This window comes from Euprymna scolopes, chromosome 33 (genome assembly GCF_053919585.1).
Source record: "Euprymna scolopes isolate OS-2025 chromosome 33, ASM5391958v1, whole genome shotgun sequence".
In the NCBI taxonomy this organism is placed as follows: domain Eukaryota; kingdom Metazoa; phylum Mollusca; class Cephalopoda; order Sepiida; family Sepiolidae; genus Euprymna; species Euprymna scolopes.
This window is the reverse complement of record NC_136514.1, coordinates 79,478,077-79,494,991: the sequence shown is the minus strand read 5'-3', so window position 1 is coordinate 79,494,991 and position 16,915 is coordinate 79,478,077. Positions and strand designations below refer to the sequence as shown.

The following is a 16,915-nucleotide window of genomic DNA, read 5'->3' as shown; positions in this document are numbered from 1 at the left end:
GCATCTTTTTTTCTCAAGAGAGCGACGGATGGGGGAGATGGTGGGCCATAAGAAAGGCGACGTGTATCAGATGAGGTGAATAGAAAGTCAGGTTCTGTGAAGAAAGCCCTTACTTTTTCTTGAAAAAAAAAAATAAATAAAATAAAAAGCTAAAACGTGCCATTTATGCGGGTAAGTAAGATGGGCACTGGAGCCGTTGAGGTTAGGGTGGGGCACTATCTACAAAATGAAAATGATGTAAAATAGCAGAGGGGGGGGGGGAGATATGAGGCAACTGTATCATAACTCCGGATGTGCGGATGTGCGCATAGCATTGAAAACCAGGTGATGCCAATATCTTTTTTTTTTTTTTTTTCAAAAAAATAGATTTACCAAATGCTTTCACTAATAATTTGACTCCAGGTAGATCTCTTTGACCTACAAGTTCCGAAGTTAAGACTTACGATTAAAATATATAAATAAAAAATATCTAAAAAGGCATCAGGTTTCGAAATGCCTAAGTATAAAGAGCGTTTATAACCCCTCTTTCTATATGACGTGCCCGGAGTTGTCCGGGTGTTTGGAGTTGTTCGTTGAGCAAAAAAAAAAAAAAAAAGTGTTAGGAGGCAAGCAGGCTCGAACCCACACTGCAAAGAAGGAAAAAAAACGTGGGGAAAAAAAATGTGACCACTTTGCTGTTGCGTCCATACTCCATCGCCAAACCAGACGTGACAAAGGTTTAAATTAAGGTTAGTCAAGTGAAAAGAGGGGATGCCTTTTGAAAATATTGACAAAAAAAAAAAAAAAACGCCCCCTCCTTGTGAAAAAGTACCCAGTTGAGGGTGAAGGAATTAATGTTTTTTGCCAATTTTTCGATATTTGCCGTCCGAAGGGTTGAGCTTCAAAACAATACTGATCTTGTGAAAATCCGAAAGTTTTACATACATACATGATGATTGCAACGTATTGTCAGACGAGTACCACTCCCTCAGACACTTAAAGTCCATGAGCCCAAAAATTACTTTTTTTTTTTAGTCCTACCGGTGAATTCAAGCAGGCATGACACTGAAGATGGTCATTGAGATCAATTATTACATGCTTCCAGCATTTCAAGCCTCCGCGCGTCACAACTTTTCCATTGCCGCAAGACCACTTTTATAGACAAATGCATGAGGGAGTATCTATACACAGATGATGTTACAGAGTCTTAGCTTTGTACGACAGCTAAGTCTCTCTCTCCGTTCAAAATGTTGAGATCCAGCAACAAGCAAGAGCAAGATAGCCAGCAACAAGTTAAACTGCAGACCATCTTAATGCGGGTACTGGTCTCCCACTTTATGGTTTTTTAAATCAGAGATTTGCTTCTCCTAGAAAGGTTGCCTTCACCACGGCTTACAGGAGTCCTCTCCACCCCATACATATATACATACATACATACATACATACATACATTTAAACAGACAGGTGAGATTTATATTATAGATTATAGATGTTTTTTCCCTATTGAACTGACAAATAAATTCATATATACATATATGTATTTTGATTTGTTTTATATTTCTTTTTATATAGAGTGACCCCCAAAAAAACAAAAGCTAAATGGAGACCATCTAGAACATATGCTGTAGAACGGGGCAAAAAAGGCCAAAGACCCTAGTGGTTTGATGTGATGTTTTGAATATAATAAACTAGTTATGACCAAAGTTTCATTTCATTCGGACAAAACACTAAGAATCTAAGGTCCTAATAAGAGTTGGGGCCCGTTTGTTTTTGGGTCACCCTGTATTATGCTCCACCCGCAAATGCTCCTGATAGGTCCATAAGTAAAGAATCTACCTATATTCTTTACGCCCATTTGATAATATAATTGTGTGTGTGTGTGTGTGTGTGTGTGTGTGTATGTGTGTGTGTTTGTTCCCTACGGGCTCGAAAATGGCTGGGCCGATTTTTATGAAATTTAACACAAAGGTACTTTATCTGTATGGCAGTGTTTTTAGATAGGTTTTGTATTAGAATATCTTCCATAAGTATCAATAATCAAAATAATCTGATGAAAGAAGGAACAGGATATTTTAACCAAAGTTAACACCTTACACAGCCTAAAATCACAAGTGCATTTGAAAAGTTTTATTACCAAACATGCTGAAAGGCCTGACAGATAAAATCAACAGTGGGATCTTTGATATGACAGGGGCGTGTTCGAAATAAATGTTTCTGTTTAAAGCACAACTGCGCCATGATACTTGAGTTTTTCATTTTAAACTTAATTAAAACCATTATCTCTGCAAAAGCAGTAAAGTCAGGCATCTATAATATAAATCTTACTTGTCTGTTTAAATGTATGTATGTATGTATGTATGTCACGCAAAAAACTTTCGACAGAGGCAACGAATCCTAACAAGATCAGTATCATTTTGAAGCTTGATGTCTTGGACGACAAATATCAAAAAAATTGGCCAAAAACATTAATTTCTTCACCCTAAACTCAGCCGTTTGTACAAGGAGAGGTCGCTTTTTTTCATCGACATTTTAGCAGGTCATCGTCACTGTTGGATTGACTTTGGTTAATTTCAATGCTTTTAATTACGGTCACATCGGCTAAGATGTCAGATTTTCTTTCACTTTTTTTCCACCTTCACGGCACGGGTTCGGGCCTGCGTGCCTGCCTACTACCACTTTTTTTTTTTGCTCAACACACACCCCCAAACACCCGGGCAACACTGGGTACCTAGGTTAGTATAAAATAAACAGAAAATTCTTTGATATGACCGGGAAGCATTCAAAATGCTTATAGTACAGTTAAACTTTGATTCAAGCCATTATATATATAAAATAATATATATATATACAGGGTGTTTCAAAAGTCTTGGGAACATAACGATTTTTAATAACTCAAAAACTATTAGGAGTTAAAAAATGAAATTGGTACCGTTGGAAAGGTTAAAGTTTCAAGTTTTGTGGGGAATCTTCAAACTTGCTCAATATGAGCACCATTCGTCACACGGCAGACATCTAGTCGATAGTCCATTTCCTGCCAAATGCGTTCCAGCATCTTGACGTCAATGGTTCCCACAACTGCCGTTATTCGAGCCTTTAGTTCGTAAATATCTCTTGGAAGGGGCGGCACATAGACTTGTTGCTTTTGGACCAACTTGAGCTTGTAAGGTACCATTTGCAGTCGTTTACTTAAGACATGCCAGACAGTTGCTGGAGCAAGCTGAAGTTCTCTGCTGGCTCTTCTCACTGATTTACGGGGGCTCCGCTGAAAGGCTGCCCGGACTTGCTCAACTGCAGCTTCTGAAGTTGAAGGGCGACCTGTTCGCTTACTTGGGCACAAACACCCATCTTTCACAAATTTAGCATGCCATCTGACAATGGGTTTCCTTTCAGGGACTTCTTTTTTAAATTTCCTGCGAAATGCACGCTGAACACATGTCCACGATTCAGTCTTTGCAAATTGAAGGACGCAAAACGCCTTGTCTTGTTTAGAGAACGCCATTACTGCACATGGAAAGATAAGACGAAAATCATTAGTATGACCAAAAACTTGATTAAGCAAGCTTTAAAATGACACCAGTTTCATTTTTCTACCTGGAATAGTTCATGAGATATACGCATTTGTAATGTTCCCAAGACTTTTGAAACACCCTGTATATATATAAAACGAATTTTATAAAATCAACAGTAGGTTCTCTACAATGCAACATAGACTATAATGTATTGTGGATTAAGTCACTGGGAGGAGGCATGTGAAGCTTCCTCCCAGTGCACCACAATGGGTCTCCAACTAGAACAGGCAATCAATTAATTTGATTGAAAACTTGGCAATTTTTCACTGATTTCAATGACAATAAAAATATGAGAGTGTGAAACATCCATTGATCATCATTCAATCCTCGGCAACGTCGGGTCTCCCTGCTAGTATCTATATGAAAATGACTCCTCGAATAAAGTAATAAAAATAAAAAATAATTTTTATAAGTTATCAAGATACAGAAAGTTCTATATTAGAGCAAGTAAATATAAAAATAACTGATGACAGTTTAAAGGTAAATAAACTTTGTTTGACCATCCAATCAAGGAAAAAGAAAAACTCTGTCGACCATGGTATTTCAAAGCTTAATGCTTCTCATAAAAAGAGAAGAGCAAGATTATATATATATATATATATATATATATATATATATATATATATATATATATATATATATATATATATATATACTTTTTCTACAAATCCTCCTGATACAGGACTTCTGATAAATGCATTATTTTCACTTTGACTTTCCATGTCTCACTGACTTTAGCAAATAGGGTGCATACCTTTATAACTATTTGCTAATATTTTCTCTCCTCTGATGAGATGGTAGACATCGAAACCCTATAGGTTAAGGAGATTAATTTTCTAAAGCATTCTTTGTCTTGCTTAGAATAATAAAAATTCTTTGATATGAAACTCAACCACTTCATTTCATTTCAATGAGGTTTTTTTTTTAAAATTCATTGAATTACAATTTTATATATATATATATATATATATATATATATATATATATATATATATTATATAAAATAATGAAATAAAAAATGCAGTGTTTACCTGATATAAGCAATGCCAAACTTTAATCTAATATAAATATCAATATTTATACATAGATATTTTAATTCCAACCCATCTTATTTCTCGAATCCACTCAACTGGAGATCAACCTATCTTTGGACTATTGCATTATCTGCAAAAACAATTTCCATAATTTCAACCAGACTAATTATATTCAACTGGATTAAAATTTGGATTTGATTCTTTCTAAAGAATTATTTTCACCTTTCAGATTACCTTTGAAAGAATCTTCATGCAAGCTGCAATTTTATACCCGATTTGTTTTTATTATTTTTTACATTTCCTACATTTTTCACTCATTGTTTTTGAAGGACATATACATCTTTGCAATTTATGCCTATAATAAATTGCAGTTTCATTTAATGCCATAACCAAAATATTCTAGCATTGCTGCAAATATAATTTGTTGATTTCTTTCTGTCCTCTGATGAGAAGAATAGCAAGAATAGCATTCTCTGAAACTCCGCAGAATAAGGACTTTGTAAATTGTTTTTTAAGTATTCAGTCGAACAATAAATTTGATAGTAAATTTTAACTTAGAGTTTTAATTTCTTTTCTCTTATATATATATATATATATATATATATATATATATATATATTGTTGTGGGCGTGCGCTAGGCGTTTTCTGCTGCTATAAGAAAAAGCATGAAGGCATTGGTGTCACGTAAGCAAAAAAAAAAGGGAACTGAAACATTCAGATTGGCATGCATGTGTGGGCGTATCACCACTCAATGAAAACCAGAAAAAAAAAAGAAGATTTTGTCACTTCTTGGATTGTTTTTGGCTACCACGGATTCTAATATGCGCTAGTCGGATGACATGGCTGAAACAAACAGCCATGTATGTAATTATGAAGAAATCGGCCTCCTAACTGGATAACACAAGGCATGGATTTAGGGCTAGTGAACATCTGTTGTAGTTGGACTATTAATGTGTTTTCTAATCAGGGGGGCATAAGGTTTAATACCTTCTATGAACCATCTATATATATAAAAGCGAAAATGTATGTATGTATGTATGTATGTATGTATGTATGTACGCTTTTCCTCGATGTCCACAAAAGGCTTCTTTCAGAGAACCGCTCGCTCGGTTCACAACTTCTTAAAACTTTTTATATCATCTATAAATTGTAATATCTCACACTTAACCACGGAGCTCGCCTGTCTATTTAATTTTATTGACTTTCAAACGTTAATTATTCCACATTTCCCGCATCGGCACGCGTTACATTCGGTTTTCGGTATAAACAAAAAGCGAAACTCGACTCTAATAACAGGCCCAGAGTCAGTGAACGTTTGTCGACTTCATCATATCAGATGGGGGAGCGGGTTTTTGAAATCAAACAAACCGATTTATTCACCTCATTAAAAACTGTCCCCCACAAAATGCTAACTGCTGAATACCTATCGCCGTCACATCAGTCAAAACGCGCACCTGTTTTTTTTTTCACACTTTACTATTTTCCAAATGCGCGTCGTCAAGGCTTTGTTTCCTTTTCACGGGCACCTACAAACACCCAGGCAACACCGGGTACCCCTCGCTAGTCTATTATATAAAAGTAAAAATTTGTGCGTGTTTGTGTGTGTATACATTTTTTTCTGTGTGTCCGCCAAACACTTTTTTTGGGGTGGTTCTCAGCTTCCTCGCTCATTCTTATAACTTTTTATAAGCTACCAAGATGATAATATCTAAGATTTAAGAAACGATTCGGCGTGTATCTTTAATTTGGGCAACTTTTATGCACGATTTTCGTCATAGTTATTGGTCCACGCGTGTGTTATTGGCTTTTCGGTATAAAAAAGCGAAACTGAATAAAAAAACCTCAGTGGCAGTTGTGCTTTGGTGAAAACCGTTATATCAGACAATTGCTATTTTGGGCTCTTCCCAACTTGTTGGGGGAGCCCAAATAAAACAAAAAGAAAACTGTCTCGCAGAAATAGTTAACTGCGAAATAGCATGATGTTTGACCTCAATTTGAACTCATTCACATTGCTTCCGTCGCCATAGTGCAGGTGTATGTTGTCAGCCTATTAACCTCATGGCTCCGGGTTCGAGCCTACCTGCTACCAACTACATGTACAAAAGATTTTCCATTTTTAAAATCGCTGTTTTCTTTGTTTTATTTTTTAAGAAGTTTAACATCGTTTTTTATATTTAACCCCCCCCCCCCCAACATACACACCTCCAAACACCCAGGCAACGCCGGGCACCCCCGCTAGTCATGTTGGCTAGATTCCGGGAGAAGTTGTCTTATACTTCCCAGATCGTAATATCTCAGATTTTCAAATGGACATTGTCTCTATCTTCTTTTTTTGATCGAGTTTTAAAAAATTTCCTCGTTTCAAGTGTTTGTTTGTCTTGTTCATATAAAGCGAAACTAATTGAATGCAAACACACAAATGCCTGGCCTTCGAGTAGTATCTGTTTTGTAATTGGTCTTTTGTCAATGTAGTGAAAATCTTTCATACTGAGACAATTACTATTTATTTAGATACTGCCAGAATGCCCCCTTTTTGGGGGAGCTGGTCTTCCCCCATATTAAAAATGACCTTATGTTTAATTTACTTTTGCAGGGAAGCAAATAAATACCAAGACAGAAAGCGGGAAGTTTAACTGGCCCCAGGCCAGGTTTTAAAGCAACATTCATTTCTGCGCATGCATGGTGACTCCTTTGATTCTTAAGTTAATTACCAACTCATTGAATTCACTATCCTCTTTAGCCTAATGGTTAGCGAAGAAGATTAATTATCCTACATTTTCGAGTTCGATCCCACCTCTCTCTCTTTTTATTTTTTTCACATTCTTTTCCTCTTTCGCTGTTTGAGTTTGAGCCTGCTTGCCTACTACCACTTTTTTTTTTGCTCAACACACATATCCAAACACCCGGACAACGCCGGGCACCCAGGCTAGTTTATATATACAATGGATCGAAATGGGGACCAGGCTAAGAACTGACTTAGCAGCGATATAATTTGCAAAGCAAAGCTAAGAAGCAGGATGAAAGAAAGGGGATCCATGTCTGAAACAGTCGAGAAGTAATTTGGTACAGACCCAGAGAGATGATAATAGCCTACACAACAGGATGAGAGAATCGGGAAGCAAGAGCCTCTCTCACCAGATCTGAGGACAGGTTGCTGATGATGAAGTGGCAATCATCAGATGGCAGAGGGAGAAAGCAGAGAGGCCACAATGAAGTACCAGTGGTTGGGATTACCAAAATGTACCAGAGACTGATCCAACATTTTTATTAGCTAGAGATGAAAACCAGCATCAGGAACTTCTGCTAATTATGCAATGTCTGCCAGAAAGCTGGGAAATCCAACTTGGATATACCACCAGCACCCCTCAAACCGATACCCATAACAAACGAATCATAAAGGATTGCATAGGATCCCTACCTAGACCGAAAATAGGAAACCAATCTATACTCATGATAATGTGTGTAACTGCAATATTCCTGGGAGCTGTCCTATTAAGGAATATATTGACAAAGAATATGATGGACTCTATGATTTTTATTATATCTTTGGTTTCTTCTTGATGTAAAGTTGAACCTTTGGTTCGTTTGGTATCCCTACTCTTGAGTAGGGATACCAAACAAACCAAAGATTCAACTTTACATCAAGGCTCTTCAAAAAGGTACATGAGCAAATGAAAATACGCTGAGTGCCTACCACCCCCAGTTGTAAGGTTTCCTGGAACAATTCCACGCAACACTGAAGAGTATCAAGTGACAAATAGACTGTTTGTGCTATTCGCAGCAAGAAATGTGATGCACGAGTCTCTGGGTTGCAGTCCATTTGAGCTGATCTGTGGATACACAGGCAAATGGTGAAAGAGCAGTGGGTTAGGGTTAGGTTTAGCAACCGAGGATGTATTGGATTACGTTGAGAAGATGAAACAGAAATTGCAGACTGCACATGGTCAAAACATAAGCCGAGATGAAGCAGTTGTATGATAAGTGGATGCAGATCCGAGAACCCTGTGTCAGTGAAAAGGTCATGATGCATATACCAGGAAAAGAGGCACCCCTCGACCTGAAGTTTCACGAACCCTATACAGTAGTCGAGAAAGTCGACGGCTTAAATTATAAAATAAGCACGCCAAACTGAATTGTGTCATGTTAACAAACTCAATGATACATGGAGAGAAACAAAGAGCAAACATTGCCTGTCGGAAAAACAGACCAAGCCGACATGGAAAAAACAACAGCAGAAGAGGACGTAAGAATCAAGGATGTCCCCACTAAACTGGAGAACTCCCTAATTCTTAGGAACCATTTGTCGGAACAGCATTGCAAGGAATTTAGTTCCTTTATAAAGGAGTATCCCAAATTAATCTTTAATGTACCCTGGAAAACAGCATCGGCAGAGCATAACGTGGAGTTGACTGCAGAGAGCCTGATAAAACAAAACCCATGAAAAATAAAAATCATCAGAAAGGATATCTGATACATGCTGAAACATGGAATCATATGTCCCAATGGATAAAGTGGATGGGTCGGCCAGATTCTGCACCGATTACCGTAAAGTAAATGCCCTGACAGTGGCGGATGCCTACCCAATACTGAGAATATATTGACCGGATAGAGAAGGCTAGCTTTATTATGAAATGCGACCTATTGATAGTATAGTTTCTGCATTTGTTTGAAATCTCATATACACAGTTTTTTATCATGAGATTTTTGGTTGGGGGTTTGACTTGTTCTTGGTGTTTTTTATTGAGAGTTGAGTTACTCTTGAAAATTGTTCTGATATCATATGGACTACATATTTTAAAAAATTTTTCGTACAAGCATGGTGTGCAAACTGTGGCGAGTTTTCGGGTATTGTTCTTTAGTGTTTTTGCCAGGTTTTTCGGAGCCAATGTAACACTTTCTTGGTAGTAATTTCGGTGGAGGGTTATTCTTAGTTTGTTCATCTCCTCCTGGTATGTGTTGTCGTCGCTACATATACATAGGTAAAACCGGTTGCCCCTAAAAGTAAGGCTAGAAGAACACCGTAAAGCCACAACACAGGGGGAGGTCGAAAAGTCGGGACATATGGAATGAAAAAGAAACACACTTCCTTTTATCGAACGAAGTCAAAATAATTGACAAGGATGCAAGATGGACAGTTAGACGACTTAAAGAAGTGGCACATATTCTAAAAAAAAACATTACTAAGCAGATCAAGTATAGATATCAATAGTATATAGGAACTTCTAATTATAAAGAAAAACAAAAATTATACAACTCCTCCTTAAAATTTCGATGATAAAAGGGAGATAATCCCATGTCAAATTTTACTAGAGTTACCTCCCTTTGTCAGCCAAATTTTTTTAAACACATGAAACCACAGCGAAAAAAAGAAAAACAATTCCAAGAATACGAAACCAGCGATGGAGCCAATAACTTTTCTCTTTTCTTTTCCAAGATGATGATCGACACACCTGCCAAACGTTGAAGGCTACATCAACCGAAATGTTGCACAGATTACACTCGAGATGGGAGCAACAGTCTGATCAAAACAATAAGCCCTCATCTAAAAAATTCAGAACTGTAATGTAGTTTGCTTGAAGCATTGTGCGTAGTGCAAAAGGAATTGTGTTTGAAGGCTATGTCAATGCAGCTTGTGGGAAGACTTTGAACACGAGTTAGTATATAAAAGAATAATGACAATATTAGAAAGAATTTCAATAATTTTCAATTATATTATATTTATTTACCAACATAATGTGTCATACAATATGGTAGGTGTTCATGCCCATAATTTTAGAGAGTAAAATCTCTTGCTTAGGGGAGAAAAGAAAAAAAGAAACAACTGTGACACAGACTTCCAGAAATAAAAATAAAATAGACAAAGGAAAGCTTTACCAAACAATTGCAGACATTTCTTTTTTCTCCTCTGAAAAAGAGATTCTACTCTCGAAAATTTTATTATCAATAAAATGTGAGTTTCAGGCCAGGGGAAGTGAGGGAGCCAGTTAGAGAAAGGTACAAAGTCATAGTACTCCTTCTGAAGCCAAGCCTTGTGGGTCGGCATGGAGTCCTTCTATCATACCCAGGGTCTGCAAGCGGTCACCTGATTGCACCAGGGGATCACCACACTCTTTAGTGTTGATTTTCAAGCCGACTTCGAAGATGTGAGGTGGCATGATGTGGCCCTCACTTGAAACCACATAGACCATAACTATCATCCTGGGTACACCCTTGTTATTTGTGGCAATCCAGCAATGCATTTTGAGGGTACTGGCAATGATTTTGTTGTCATAACTTGGATTGGTAGAGAGTATGAGTTGTACAGTGGCGCATCTCTGATCTCGCTCGTTGAACATTGTGTCAGTTTCAGACATGATAGAAGGCTCCTATCACTCTAGAGATTTGTACACAACTGGCCAACTAGTAGATGGTCTGCAACAACAAAAGAAGAACTGTTTTCATCAAACAGAAATGGAATCATGTCGTTTTTTTTCTTTCTCGAGGGCGACAATTTTATGGTTCCACCTAATGTATTCTCATAAAATTTTCGATATAAAAACGATAAGGTTAGAAGAACACCGTAAAGTCAATTACACAGGGGGAGGTCGAAAAGTCGGGACTAGCTGATCACATATGGAAAGAAAAAGGAACACACTTTCGTTTATGGAATGAAGTCAAAATAATTGACACGGATGCAAGATGGAAAATTAAAAAACTAAAAAAAGTAGCACATATGCAAAAAAAAAAAAAAAAGAAGAAAAATTACTAAGCAGACAATTTTATTGTTCCACCTGATATATTCTTATAAAATTTTACATATAAAAACGTTTTGTTATAAAATTTTTTTCTCAATTTTTCATTTACAAAACTCTGTTTATGTTTTAGTTAGCACTTACTAACTGGTGACCCTTCTATTCTTTCATGTTTCATTTCCATTTTTTATAAACAATTTATTGTCATAAGTGTTGCTGTTGTTACGAAGTTGAGTGCGTAATCTCATTTTGATTTGTGAAGCTTTCTCGCAAAGAAAACAACAAATTAGCAGGAGCAGCAAATACATCATAGAATTAGAAAGGACAGCCCCAACCATGACAAATAATAGCAGCAGCAGCAGCAGCAGCAGCAGCTAAAAACAACAGTACTTACAAATCTTTACAAAATACTCAACTCTGATTGGTTAATTTCCAACAGTTTAATTGGCTGTCAAAATCCAACTATGACCAATCAGAAAAGACCTGCTGTGGGAGCCGGGCACCTGCTAAATTTACATTTAAATAGAAAGGAGTCAAGCTGATCGGCAGATTGCTCGATTGAGCCCGGTGCATGCCACATGAATCCCTGTCAGTTGAGAATCCAACTTTAAAACCAAGGAGAGCAATCAACTTTAACCCTGGCCAGTTTGGCCACGGGTCTCGACTAAAACCAAGAGAAGAGAAGTACAACAACTTCACCGGTCTGCCACCGGCTAATACTGACTTCCACATCAGACCACTGGTCAAATCCCCAGACTAAGGGTCAACAAATCCATCAAAGGCGCTACTACCAGATGCTGCTGCTGCTACATACGCCAGGAGACTTGACAGCTTGCCCGAAAGAAGGACGCGAATCGCCGATAAAGACTATGCTGGAATGGATAACCTTAACAGCAGGGACAAACTGTTGTTGAACTGAAGAACACTTTATTTTATTTTGCTTTTCTTAAGTTTGTTTTTGAAATAAACGATTGAGCAATCAATCCCTTAAAATTAAACTTTGTCTGGTTCTTTCCCGCCACCATACGCTTGTTCATAATATTACATTGTTGCTCTTAGCACTAACTGAAAGGCACTAGCGTCATCCAAATATGGCCCTTGCAAGGCCAAGGACCATGCCACAAACTTAAATAAAATATTTCATTATAATCTTTAGACTATGGTATTATGAGATGGTAATCTGCAAAAATAATTTAAATATAAACTAAGTAAAAAAATCTTTTTGATCCTAAACTAGCAGGGCGTCCAGCATTGCCCGGTTGTAACATATGCTTAAATATAACTGAACCTGTGAGTAAAAAAAAAAAAACAACTCTTTCTTTCTCCATTTCATTGGGATTCGCTTTCCGCTTCATTTCCAAAGGCAAGTTAATTTTCACAGGAACATGTTAACTCAAAGTAATGTCAACCAATGAAAATCGCTTTTCTTATAAAATTGTAGAAATAAAAATGTTTTGTTATTAAATGTTTTTTTTTTTTTTCAATTTTTCATTTACAAAACTCTATTTATAGTTTAGTTAACACTTGCTTACTGGTGACCCTTCTATTCACTCAATACCTCTTTTATTTTCATTTTATATGCATACACGTCCGTTTCATATGTTTCATTTTCTTTCTTTGCTAAAGCATAATATTTATAAACAATTTACATTAAATGTCATTGTGGTTTTTGGTAATACACAAACATGCTATAATCGTCCAAAGTGACCTTCCTAATCGGTGATCCTGTCATTCTCTCAATGTTTTATTGATTTCCAGTTGCCCGGATGTTTGTAGGTGTGTGTTGAGCAAAAAAAAAAAAAAAAAAAAAAAGTGGTAGTAGGTAGGCAGGCTTGAACCCATACCGTGAAGGAGGAAAAGAAAAAAAAAAAACAAAAAAAAAACGTGACGTCTTTGCTGTTGCGTCCATCGCCAAACCGGGAGTGATATAGGTTTAAATTAAGGCTAGACAATGGAAAAGAGGGGATGACTTTCGAAAATATCGGCGAAAAAAGCGACCCCTCCCTGCAGAAAAGTACCCAGTTGAGGGTTAATAAATTAATGTTTTTGGTCAATTTTCCGATATTTGTCGTCTGAAGGGTCGAGCTTCAAAACGATACCGGTCTAGTGAAAATCTGTCACCTCTGTCAAAAGTTTTAGGCAGATATACATACATACATACATACATACATACATACATACATACATACATACATACATTTAAACAGACAGGTGAGATTTATATTATAGATGCCTGTATATAATGTGCTTCATTTTCCTTTTTCGCTTATACTATCACATAACATTTATAATCAATGGTATATTAAATGTTGGTTTCTTGGCAATATCCAAAGACGCGATCGTCGTCCAAAATGATCCTGACAAAGTCAGTGATCACGCTACAGAATTATAAAACTAAATTCACCAGAACGCACTTCTGCTTCTTCTAAACAACTCAATCATTTTAATTTTTTGTTACTAGACGTAAAATAAAAAAAAATAAAAATACAAACAAAAAAACAAAACAAAAAGGGAGCTACTTTGTGACCTTTGGCAATTTGAGAGGAATTTGGAAACCTTTAAGCTGTTCAATTGAAAATAATTTCTGCCTTTAGAATTCTTAGTAAACCCTTATGCATCAAAAGATTGAAAGTTTTTAAAGCTTTATACATTCAGTAATTTTTTTAAATAGAAATTAAACGCTGATATGTTAAGGCAATTCGAATTTTATAAGAATTAGGTTGAATTAGTAATTTAATAATCAAGTAATTATTATTTAATAAACAAAAAAAAGCGAAAATGAAAATAAAAAGACTCCAGAGAGCTGCAATCCATGACCTTTTGCCGAGAAACAAAATGTAGTATCTGTTATGATACTAAACTTTATCTTTTCTTTCCTTGGTCAGTAAAGGAGAAATCTTAGAAGACTGAGGCAATTTTTCCCCCAAGAAAATAGGGATGCCAGAGCAACGTTAGGGGAAACTCGTGAACATATACATAACAATAAAATGAATAATATGTCAAAGGTAAATGTTAAAAGATCGCGATTAGATAAGAAAGTGACGAAAAAATTCTATATAATGGTTTTATGTTGTTTTTACTATCTATGTTCCTGTACGAGCCCTTTCTAGTCTCGCACAAAAACACGCGTTCACATCTCAAGCCATTTTTCTTGTCATACACATACGCGCGCACGTACACACACGTAGATATATTCACATTCGCGTACATATACTCACATTCACGTGCATACACACACACGCTAACGTACACACATGTATGCACACATACGCGCACACGTACGCACACATGGGCAACGTCACTTCCCCTTTAAAGGAAATCCACACATGCGCAAAAGACCACCGGAAACAACTATAAAAGCAAGAAAAATAAGCTGCTTCCCTTTTTTCAATTCGGCTTCCGATCTGAGAGATTGACGGACCAACCGGCCCCTTTTGGGGCGCGCGCGCGCCCGTGCCCCTAATGTCACCTGCTACTATGTATGGGGGCAAGAGCCAATAGACAGTACGTACACCTTACACGCTTTCTATCTCCATGGCCTGGATTGACTCTCTCTCTCTCTCTCTCTCTCTCTCTCTCTCTCTCTCTCTCTCTCTCTCTCTACAACAATAGACTTTCCCTCTCACCAGTTAACAGCGAGAGACGCATGCCAAACTGGATTGACTTTCTCACTCTCTCTCTCTCTCTCTCTACAACAATAGACTTTCCCTCTCACCAGCTAACAGTGAGAGACGCACGCCAAACTGGATTGACTTTCTCACTCTCTCTCTCTCTCTACAACAATAGACTTTCCCTCTCACCAGTTAACAGCGAGAGACGCATGCCAAACTGGATTGACTTTCTCACTCTCTCTCTCTCTCTCTCTACAACAATAGACTTTCCCTCTCACCAGCTAACAGCTAGAGATGCACACCAAACTGGATTGAATTTCTCACTCTCTCTCTCTACAACAATAGACTTTCCCTCTCACCAGCTAACAGCGAGAGACGCACGCCAAACTGGATTGACTTTCTCACTCTCTCTCTCTCTCTCTCTCTCTCTCTACAACAATAGACTTTCCCTCTCACCAGCTAACAGCTAGAGATGCACACCAAACTGGATTGAATTTCTCACTCTCTCTCTCTACAACAATAGACTTTCCCTCTCACCAGCTAACAGCGAGAGACGCACGCCAAACTGGATTGACTTTCTCACTCTCTCTCTCTCTCTACAACAATAGACTTTCCCTCTCACCAGCTAACAGCTAGAGATGCACACCAAACTGGATTGAATTTCTCACTCTCTCTCTCTCTACAACAATAGACTTTCCTTCTCACCAGTTAACAGCTAGAGACGCACGCCAAACTAAACACGTGCTGTACCCTTTCATTTAATTTGTTTCTTCACGAAATAAATTCTAGTTCGTTTAATTCAATTTAATACGTTGTTCGTTTCTTCCTCAAAACAATTCATTTTTCCTATTTCCTAATGACTGGGGGGATATGTATAATACATCCACCACACCACAACACTCCTATAATTTTTTTTTGTGTATTGATATTCATATTAAAAAAAAGCCTTATTTCTATTTATTTAAAAAGAAAATGTAACTTTGTTATATATTGGTCGTAGAATTGCAGTCATGCAGATATTCTACATGATTTATACTTGCGTAATATTTCCATAAAAAAGTTATATTAAACACAAACCTCTTTCTATATATATTTATGCTTGCGTATATATATTTATTCAAAAAATTTTGCCTATCAAACTCCTTTGTCAGTTTTTGGTCTACAAACATGAAACTTAATATACAAGGTCTTCAACCCATGCAAAACTTTATATTTGGGTTTTAAACAGGAAAAGTTGGTGTAAAAGTGTAAAAATTAAAAAAAAAATTAAATTTGTTAGGTGAAGGTTGAATGATAGCATTACGAATATGCATGTATGACGTGATAGCTATTGATTCATGTTTTAACTTTTAGCTTTGCAGTAACATGTCTTCATAGTACAGTCATTAATGTCAAAGGAAAAAGTAAATCGTAAGCTAAACGTTTTGGTTTTGATTCTCGGTAGTGGCGCACGAGTCATTTTTTTTATAAAATTTTTTAACTCATTACTATATATTGGGTCCAATATAATCTATAATATAAATCTCACCTGTCTGTTTAGATGTATGTATGTATGTATATTTATATGTCTGCCTAAAACTTTCGACAGAGGCAACAAATTTTCATGAGATCAGTATCATTTTGAAGCTCGGCGTCTCGGACGACAAATATTGAAATATTGGCCAAAAACATTAATTCATTCACCCTCAACTGGGCAGTTTTCTACAAAGAGGCGTCGATTTTTTGTGAGCCATTTTTGCAAGTCATTGTATCCGTTGGATTAACTTTGCCTAATGTTAACATTTCAAACTTCCGGTCGCGTCATGGAGTAGAGGTAAGACATCAGATTTTCTTTCACTTTCTTTTCCGATTTGTGTCACGGGTTCGAACCTGCCTGCCTACTACCACTTTTTTTTTTGCTCAACACATACCTCCAAAAACCTGGGCAACGCCGGGAACCCAGGCTAGTATAATAATAAATACGATATATGCATTAATCAAAATATCATATT

At 36.9% G+C, this 16,915-nt stretch overlaps 1 protein-coding gene across 5 annotated transcripts in view; it reads right to left on the bottom strand.

Annotated features, from left to right (window-relative positions):
- Positions 1–16,915, bottom strand: part of LOC145258313 (myocyte-specific enhancer factor 2C-like) — a 180,777-nt gene that overhangs the window by 94,019 nt on the left and 69,843 nt on the right. The gene's annotated exons all lie outside the window — the stretch shown is intronic.